The sequence below is a fragment of the Chionomys nivalis genome, chromosome 26 (assembly GCF_950005125.1).
Source record: "Chionomys nivalis chromosome 26, mChiNiv1.1, whole genome shotgun sequence".
Lineage (NCBI taxonomy): Eukaryota > Metazoa > Chordata > Mammalia > Rodentia > Cricetidae > Chionomys > Chionomys nivalis.
The window spans coordinates 37,454,958-37,463,542 of NC_080111.1; positions in this window are offsets into that span (position 1 = coordinate 37,454,958).

Consider the following 8,585-nt stretch of genomic DNA (forward strand, 5'->3'; position numbering starts at 1 on the left):
ACAAATATACATTGCAGTATGGTAAATATATATCAATACACAAGCAATATGTAAATATCTTAATCAGAGGTAGAAATGTACACTGCAATATGGTAAATATATACAATATATATCAATACAATATATGTCAATACATAAAAAATGTTTTTAAACAGAGGTAGAAACATGCATGTATACAATAGTCAATATAATTTCACTTTGTATCAATATATAAGAATCGATACCAATACATTTGTCTCAAAACAATAACTCACAAGTACCAACAAGTACCAATCTATTATCCCTCTTTTTTTTTTTTTTTCAAATGATCCCTGAGCTTATTATAAAATTCCTTCCCCAACCCTCAACCATATACCAATTTATAATCAACCCCTAAATGATGTCCCTAAACCCAAGGGCAAACTTTACTGGGAGAGGGGACGTCGTCCTCTAGAGTTACTTCCAGCTGTCATGGGGGCGACGTTCTTTCTGGGGGATCCTGTGAAAGTAAAATGATGGTTAAATTTCAAGATCGATGTCTTTTAAAATTGCAAATAGTCTCTGAGTATTTTGTGCAGGTCTGGCCAGAATGTTGTATAAGAGGTGCACCATTTCAGCTAACCAAGTTGGGATCGTCTTGTGCAGCTGGTACCCAAAACAGGTCTTGTAGTAGCGCTATCAGTATCATGACGTCATATCAACCAGGTGGAGTCGTTGTTATGGGGCCCCATCTTCTTCCTGGAAACTTTAAATGTCACTTCAGGAAAAACTCATTGTTCATTGTGAAAAACTTAAACATCAATCATATAGACACACACACACACACATACACACACACACATATATTCAATGAAAGGAATGATAGATATATTCAATGAAAAGTATGATAGATATGAAGAAAAGCAAAGATGTTTTCTAAACTCATATTTCTTTCTGTCCCCTATCATGGCTCTTGACATGAGACAGAAACTCCAGAAACTCTGGGTTTTTCTCTTACCAACAGGCTTGGAATTGGAGAGGGACTGAGCCAGAGTCCAACTTCAAAACCAGCTCTATAAATTTAGAAATATGGTTTAGTATATTTTACTTACACAACTTATTCAGTTTTCTTAATAGTTCCTATTGGGCAAGTATTTTTCCATCTGTCAGTATCCAAACATCCAGGATCCCTTGAATTTTTCAAAGATGAGTGTTTTCCTGTGGAGATAAGAACAGAACCCTGCCCCCATTCTATATGTTTTTCTTACCACCTGTAGGAATATCATCATTGTGGATGAGTTGTCATTTCTCCTTTCCAAGAGGTTTCTCCTCTTCAAATCGAACCTTTATTAATTTTGATGGTATCCACAATTTTTCTTCTCCTGTGGAAACAAGAGCAAAACCCCTTCCCCAACGTAGCACATCTCCTGGCTTCCATTGAGAGGTCAGCACATCTTTGAAATAAATTGGTTGATTTAGTTCAGCAGACTTTTCCATTATCCAATGTCTTTCTGCTGCTGTCGTTCCTTTCTCGTTAGCGTTAAGAAAATTCAAGGTCAATAAAGCATTATGTAATCTATTTCTGGGGGTATTTTCGGTCCCTTTCTGTTTGTTCAGCATATCCTTTATAGTACGATTTGATCTTTCTATAACTGCCTGACCTGTGGGATTATGTGGTATACCTGTAATGTGTTTTATATTATAATAAGCAAAAAAGCGTTTCATTTTCTTAGATACATATGCTGGACCATTGTCTGTCTTTATTTGTGCAGGTATTCCCATGATGGCCATAACTTCCAATAGATGTGTGATTACTGAATCAGCCTTTTCTGAGCTCAGGGCAGTAGCCCATTGAAAACCTGAATATGTGTCTATGGTGTGGTGTACATATTTTAATTTACCAAATTCCATAAAGTGGAACACATCCATCTGCCAGATTTCATTTCTCTTAGTACCCTTTGGGTTACTCCCTGCAGGCAACGGTGTTTGATTATAGAAGGAACAAGTAGGACATCTCTTTATAATGTCCTTAGCTTGTTGCCATGTAATGGAGAATTCTTTCTTTAGGCCTTTACTATTGACATGATGCTTCTTATGAAATTCTGAGGCCTGTAACACGCTTCCAATCAATAATTGATCAATCTCATCGTTGCCTTGTGCTAGAGGACCAGGCAGACCTGTATGGGACCGGATGTGTGTTATGTACATCGGACAAAGCCTGTTCCTGATTATGTCTTGTACCTGGATAAACAATGAAGTCAACTCTGTGTCATCTGGTATAAATTCAGCAGTTTCAATATGCAAGATAACTCTTTCTGCATATTGTGAATCTGTAACTATATTAAGAGGTTCTTTAAAATCCCTTAGCACCATAAGAATGGCATATAATTCTGCCTTCTGGACAGAATTATAAGGGCTTTGTTCCACCTTACTCAATTCATCTGACTTATAACCTGCTTTCCCTGATTTATTTGCATCAGTATAGAATGTACGGGCTCCAGTTATTGGAGCATCACGTACAATTCTAGGAAGAATCCAAGAAGTTCTCTTTATTAGGTTAAGTCTACCACTTTTGGGATAGTTGCTATTAATTTCTCCCAAAAAATTAGCACAAGCTCTTTGCCATGGTTCATTGTCTTCCCATAACTTTTTTATTTCTTCAGTAGTAAAAGGGACTATAATTTCTGCTGGGTCTATACCTGCTAGTTGACGAAGTCTCAGTTTACCCTTTATAATTAATTCAGAGACTTTTTCCACATAAGTTTTTAATTTTTTACTTGGTTTATTAGGTATAAATATCCACTCTAAAATAATATCTTCCCTCTGCATTAGAATCCCTGTAGGAGAAATTCTGGAAGGCAATATGACTAGGATGCAGCTAAGATTTGGGTTCACCCTATCCACATGTGCCTCCTGTAATTTTTCCTCAATCATTGTCAGTTCCTTTTCTGCTTCAGCTGTCAGTTTTCTTGGACTATTCAAATCTTTATCACCATCTAAGGTTTTGTTTAAATGAACTATTAGATCAGGTGTTATCCCAACAGCTGGTCGTAGACTGGAAATGTCTCCTAACAATCTTTGGAAATCATTAAGAGTCTTTAACCTGTCTCGCCTAATTTGTGCCTTTTGCGTTTTAATTTTCTCTAACCCTATTCTGTAACCTAGGTAATTAATAGAATTTCCTCTTTGAATCTTTTCAGGGGCGATTTGTAATCCCCACCTAGGCAAGACTTTCTTTACTTCTTCAAACATCCTTTCTAAAGTATCTTTATTTGAATCAGATAACAAGATGTCATCCATGTAATGGTAAATTATGGACTTGGGGAATTGTTTACGAATTATTTCCAATGGCTTACTTACAAAATATTGGCACAATGTAGGACTATTGAGCATACCCTGTGGGAGGACAGTCCATTGATATCTCCTATTAGGCTGAGAATTATTATAAGTAGGCACTGTGAAGGCAAATTTTTCTCTATCCTTTTCTTGTAACGGTATGGTGAAAAAACAATCTTTCAAATCAATAACTATAAGAGGCCATCCTTTTGGTAATAGAGAAGGCAAAGGAATTCCAGATTGTAGTGGGCCCATAGGTTGAATTACCTTGTTGACAGCTCTTAAATCTGTCACCATTCTCCATTTACCGGATTTCTTTTTTACAACAAACACAGGAGAATTCCAAGGGCTGGTTGATTCTTCAATATGGTGAGCATCTAGTTGCTCTTGCACCAGCTGTTCCAATGCCTGTAATTTATCTTCAGCTAGAGGCCACTGTTTGATCCATATTGGCTTCTCAGTTAGCCATTTTAAAGGTAGGGCTGTTGGTACCTCTAAAGGTTTGGTATTTGCTGTATGTTCTTGTACAGCCTGAATGGCTGGTGACCTTTTCCCATAATATCTCATCATGTCCTTCCCAGAATTATGAGTTCCTGGAACTACAGGAATGTTAATCTGGGTATTCCATTGCTGTAGCAGGTCGCGGCCCCATAAATTTATTGCGATATTGGCAATATATGGCCTTAGTCTTCCTATTTGCCCTTCAGGCCCTATGCATTCAACCCATCTTGTGCTTTGTTTTACACGAGATAGGGTTCCAATTCCCAGGAACTGAACATCTACCTCTTGAAGAGGCCAATTCGGATGCCAAGATTCTGGAGTAATAATACTTACATCCGCACCTGTGTCCAATAAGCCTTCAATAAAAGTGCCATTTATACAGACTCTTAGCTTTGGTCTTTGATCATTAATAGAAGTCTGCCAAAATATACGTTTACTCTGTCCTACTGGGTTTTTTGACTCATCCTCCATGCGTAATTCATCATTTAGACCAGTAATATTTTTTACAGCAGAAATTGGAGCTTTTAATTTTCTTGGTGAGGCACGTTCTCTACTGTGACTGGGAATGACTGGGCCACTGTTGGCTTGGGGGCCTGCGAGAGGCCCCTCAAGGAGTTTCCCGACTGTATCGGGTTGCCTTGTCTGTCTGTTGTTGACCTGCATTCGTTGGACCAGTGTCGGCCTTTACCACATCTCCTACATATACCTGAAGGCCGAGGTCTCCTATTTTTGTCATTCCCAGAAGGGATATTATTCCTAGAAATCCTTTGCCTGCAATCCCTTTTCAGATGTCCTAATTTACCACAATTAAAACACCTGGCAGTTTGATGTCTCCTCATTGCTTTGGAAATCGCTTCTCCTACCCAAGATTCATCATTATAGCTAAACGTCTCAACATTCATTGTATGCTGAATCCATTCATCCATAGGTGCTGATCTAAACTTTAAAGGCCCAATTATCTTTTTGCATTCTATGTTTGCATTCTCAAAAGCTAGAGATTCAAGAAGTAGTCGTCTAGCTTCTGGGTCTGTTACCCCTATGTCCAGAGCCTTAATTAATCTTTGCAAAAAGTCAATAAAGGGTTCTCTCTGTCCCTGCCTAATTCTGGTATATGATTCAACCCTTTTTGCTGGATCTTGTAGCCTATTCCAAGCATTTAAAGCTGCTTGGTGACATAAACACAGTACTTCATCATCATAAAGAGCTTGGACCTGTGGGTCAGCATATTCTCCTACACCAAGAATTTGATCTTGGGAAACCTCCACACCTTTTGCTCTTCCTTGCTGTTCCATATGTTTGGATTCTTCTCTGAAATAGATTCCAAACATCAAGGAAGGTCCATTATCTAAGACTGCAGACACTAACTGATGGAAATCGTGGGGGGTAGCTCTAGCATTAGAAGCCCAAGTCCTTATCATTTCCTTAACATATGCAGAGTGCAAGCCAAAGGTAACAATTGCCTGCTTAATTTCTTTTAGATCATTCATTGCTATTGGCATCCATCTAGCTTCTCTGACTCCCTTTGAGCCTTTAGAAGTTGACGCTTTGTCAGAATGAATTACAGGGTATGTCGCTAAAACCCTGGGTAAGCCAGATCTAATAGCTGGTGGTGGCATTGTATCCTGTCCTTGTGCCTTCTTACTCTGTTCACCAGCTCCAATAATTTCTTCAATCATTTCAAGTCTTTTTATCATTGTCTCTCTTAAATCCTGAATCTCCTGAGCTACATGTGTTTCTAGTGATTTCACTGAGGTATCAATTTTTTGGTCCCCATTCTGCACCTGTGATTTCAAAGCTTTTGAATCCTGAATCTCCTGACCTGTATTAGTTTCTGGTAAAGATTGTATGGTTCTTAGGACCATATTTTTCCTAAATAATAGAATATTCAAAAGAATACTGAAACCTAGTAACCAGTAAATTAAGTTATCTCCATAGTCGTATAAACCTTGCATGAAAAAACCCATTGTTTTGGTAGTCAAAATAGTAAAATTCATGTTGGAAACGAAAACTGCCATATTACCTATTATCCAGCAGGTGGCGCTGTTCCCAAGTCGCGACGAAAACGGGGTCCTGTTTCAGTGTCCGCCTAGTATTTGTTAAAAACTGGGAAATGCAAGTTGCTCAACAAAGTAAATGTAATTAAATCAATTCCGTACACGGAACCATAAACCCAGAATCCAGGGGTAGAGAAGAGTAACCCGGAAGCCGTGTATGCCTCCACGTGACAGTGTCGTCCCAAGGGGTTGCAGCTTTCCGCAACCGGTAACCGCGTGCTCTGGTTCGCTCCGCTTAAGAGCTGCGCTTGCAAGGGAGATTTGAAAACGATTCAGAAAAGAGCAAACCACGTGGGCAGAGACTACGCGGGCCTGTGGAATTTAAATCCACGTAGCGAGGCAAACGATAGGCTGCGTGGGGACTTGAAGTCAATCTGAGGTGTCTAAAGGGAAAATATAAAGAACTGCAGCAAGAAAAGCCACTGCGTGATGATTTATGTTAAACTGCTGGCTCCACGCACAAGGCACAGGCCGCAAGGCACAGGCCGCGGCCGGCCGAACTGGCGGCCGGCAGCCGAGCGGGGGAAGGAGGGGTTCTAAAACCAAACGTTGGGCGCCAGATGAAGGCGCAAGTCATAAACAATCCCACACCAGTTTGGAATTGTGATTAATAGGGTGGTATTTATTTAAAGGGGAATAAACTTACAGATCACGGTCCCAGACAACAGCCCTCTGCGCACGCAATTGGGAAGAAATCTAGTCGCCGGAACCGGAGCAGGAAGTAAAGAGAGAGAGGAGGGAAGTGGCCGCTTTTTTTAAAGGGAAAGATACCACGCCCCAATGGGCTGGTATCTTGGTGGCTATTGGCTGGAGGAGCGGAAGGACCTCCCGCAACATCTTGCCTTATTCTCCTTAGTGTTGTCTCTGAAGCACGATGCCTCATGTTGATAGAGCTGTGAGTCTTTAACATCCTAAAAAAACCTTTGCCTCATTCAGTTACAATACCGTGGGCCCTGGTCTTTGCCCTGACTCTCTGTCTGCACTTGGCCTCATCAAATTTTGCAGGCAATGTTCTTAAGCACTGAGCCATCTCTCCTGCCTCTTCCTTCTGTTTCCAGTAGATGGCACCAATCTCATTTTGAGATCAAAACTGTGGTTGCCAGGAATCGAACTTCTGACCTTTAGAAGGGCAGACAGGATTCTTAACCACTGAACTATCTCTCGCGCGCTTCTTTCTGCATCCAAAAGAGGGCACAACACCTCAGTGCAGATGGTTGTGAGCCATTATGTGGTTGCTTGAAATTGAATACAGGAGGATGAAAGAGCACAAAATGCTCTTAAACACCGAGCCATCTCTCCAACCCGTTTTTCTACTTCTTTACCTAAACCAGATGTAATCAGGGATGTGTGTATCAGTTCTGCATTTTCCTAAAATTTGAAGTACAGGGGTCTCCATGGATCTGTTGGCCATTCGTGTACCTCATAGAGGAGGTCTAGACAAATTGTTTCACTGGCTTTAAATTGGTTAAGCTTTTGTTGGTGTTTGTTCCTTTGTATGTCTTGGATGTGAGTTCTTCTTCAGGCACATGAACATGCGAGTATTTTCTTCTTCTAGCCATCCTGCCTTACTCTGCTTGGTGGTGTCTCTGAAGCATGCTGGCTCATGCTGATAGAGCTGTGTGTCTTTATTATCCTAACAAAATGTTTTGCCTGATTCAGTCCCAACAACCTGGGCCCTGGCTGTATGTCTGCACTTGGCCTCATCAAACTCAGCAGGCATGCTCTTAACAACCAAGACATCTCTCCTGCCTCTTCCTTCTGCTTCCAGTAGAGGGCACCAAACCTCATTTTGAAGCAATTATGTGATGTCCAGGAATCGAACTTCTGATCTTTGGAAGAGCAGGCAATGCTCTTAACCACTGAGCCATCTCTCCGACCCGTTTTTCAACTTCTTTTACATAACCACGTATACTCAATGTGGTGAGTGGATCACATCTGCATTCCCCTAACATGTGGAGTACAGGGGTCTCCATGGACCTATTGGGTGTTCATGTACCTGATAGAGGAGTTCAGGATAAATTGTTTCTCTGGCTTTAAATTGGTTAACATTTTGCTGGTGTTTGTAGTCCTTTGATTGTCTTGGATGTGAGTTCTCTTTAAGGCACCTGAACATGCCAGTGTTTTCTTCTTCTAGCCATCTTGCCTTACTCTCCTCAGTGTTGTCTCTGAAGCACGATGTCTCATGGTGATAGAGTTGTGAGTCTTTAACATCCTAAAAAAACGTTTGCCTAATTCAGTCACAATAACGTGGGCCATGGCCTTTGCCCTGACTCTCTGTCTGCACTTGGCCTCATCAAACTCAGCAGGCAATGCTCTTAAGCACTGAGCCATCTCTCCTGCCTCTTCCTTCTATTGCCAGTAGATGGCACCAAATCTCATTTTGAGAGCAAAACTGTGGTTGCCAGGAATCGAACTTCTGACCTTTAGAAGGGCAGCCAGGATTCTTAACCACTGAGCTATCAGTCGAGCGCTTCTTTCTGCATCCAAAAGAGGGCACAAGACCTCAGTCCAGAATGTTGTGAGCTATTATGTGTTTGCTTGCAATTGGATACCGGAGGATGAAATAACACGAAATGCTCTTAAACACTGAGCCATCTCTCCAACCCGTTTTTCTACTTCTTTACCTAAGCCAGATATACTCAATGATGTGTGGATCACATCTGCATTTTCCTAACATTTGAAGTACAGGGGTCTCCATGGATCTGTTGGCCATTCCTGTACCTCATAGAGGAGGTC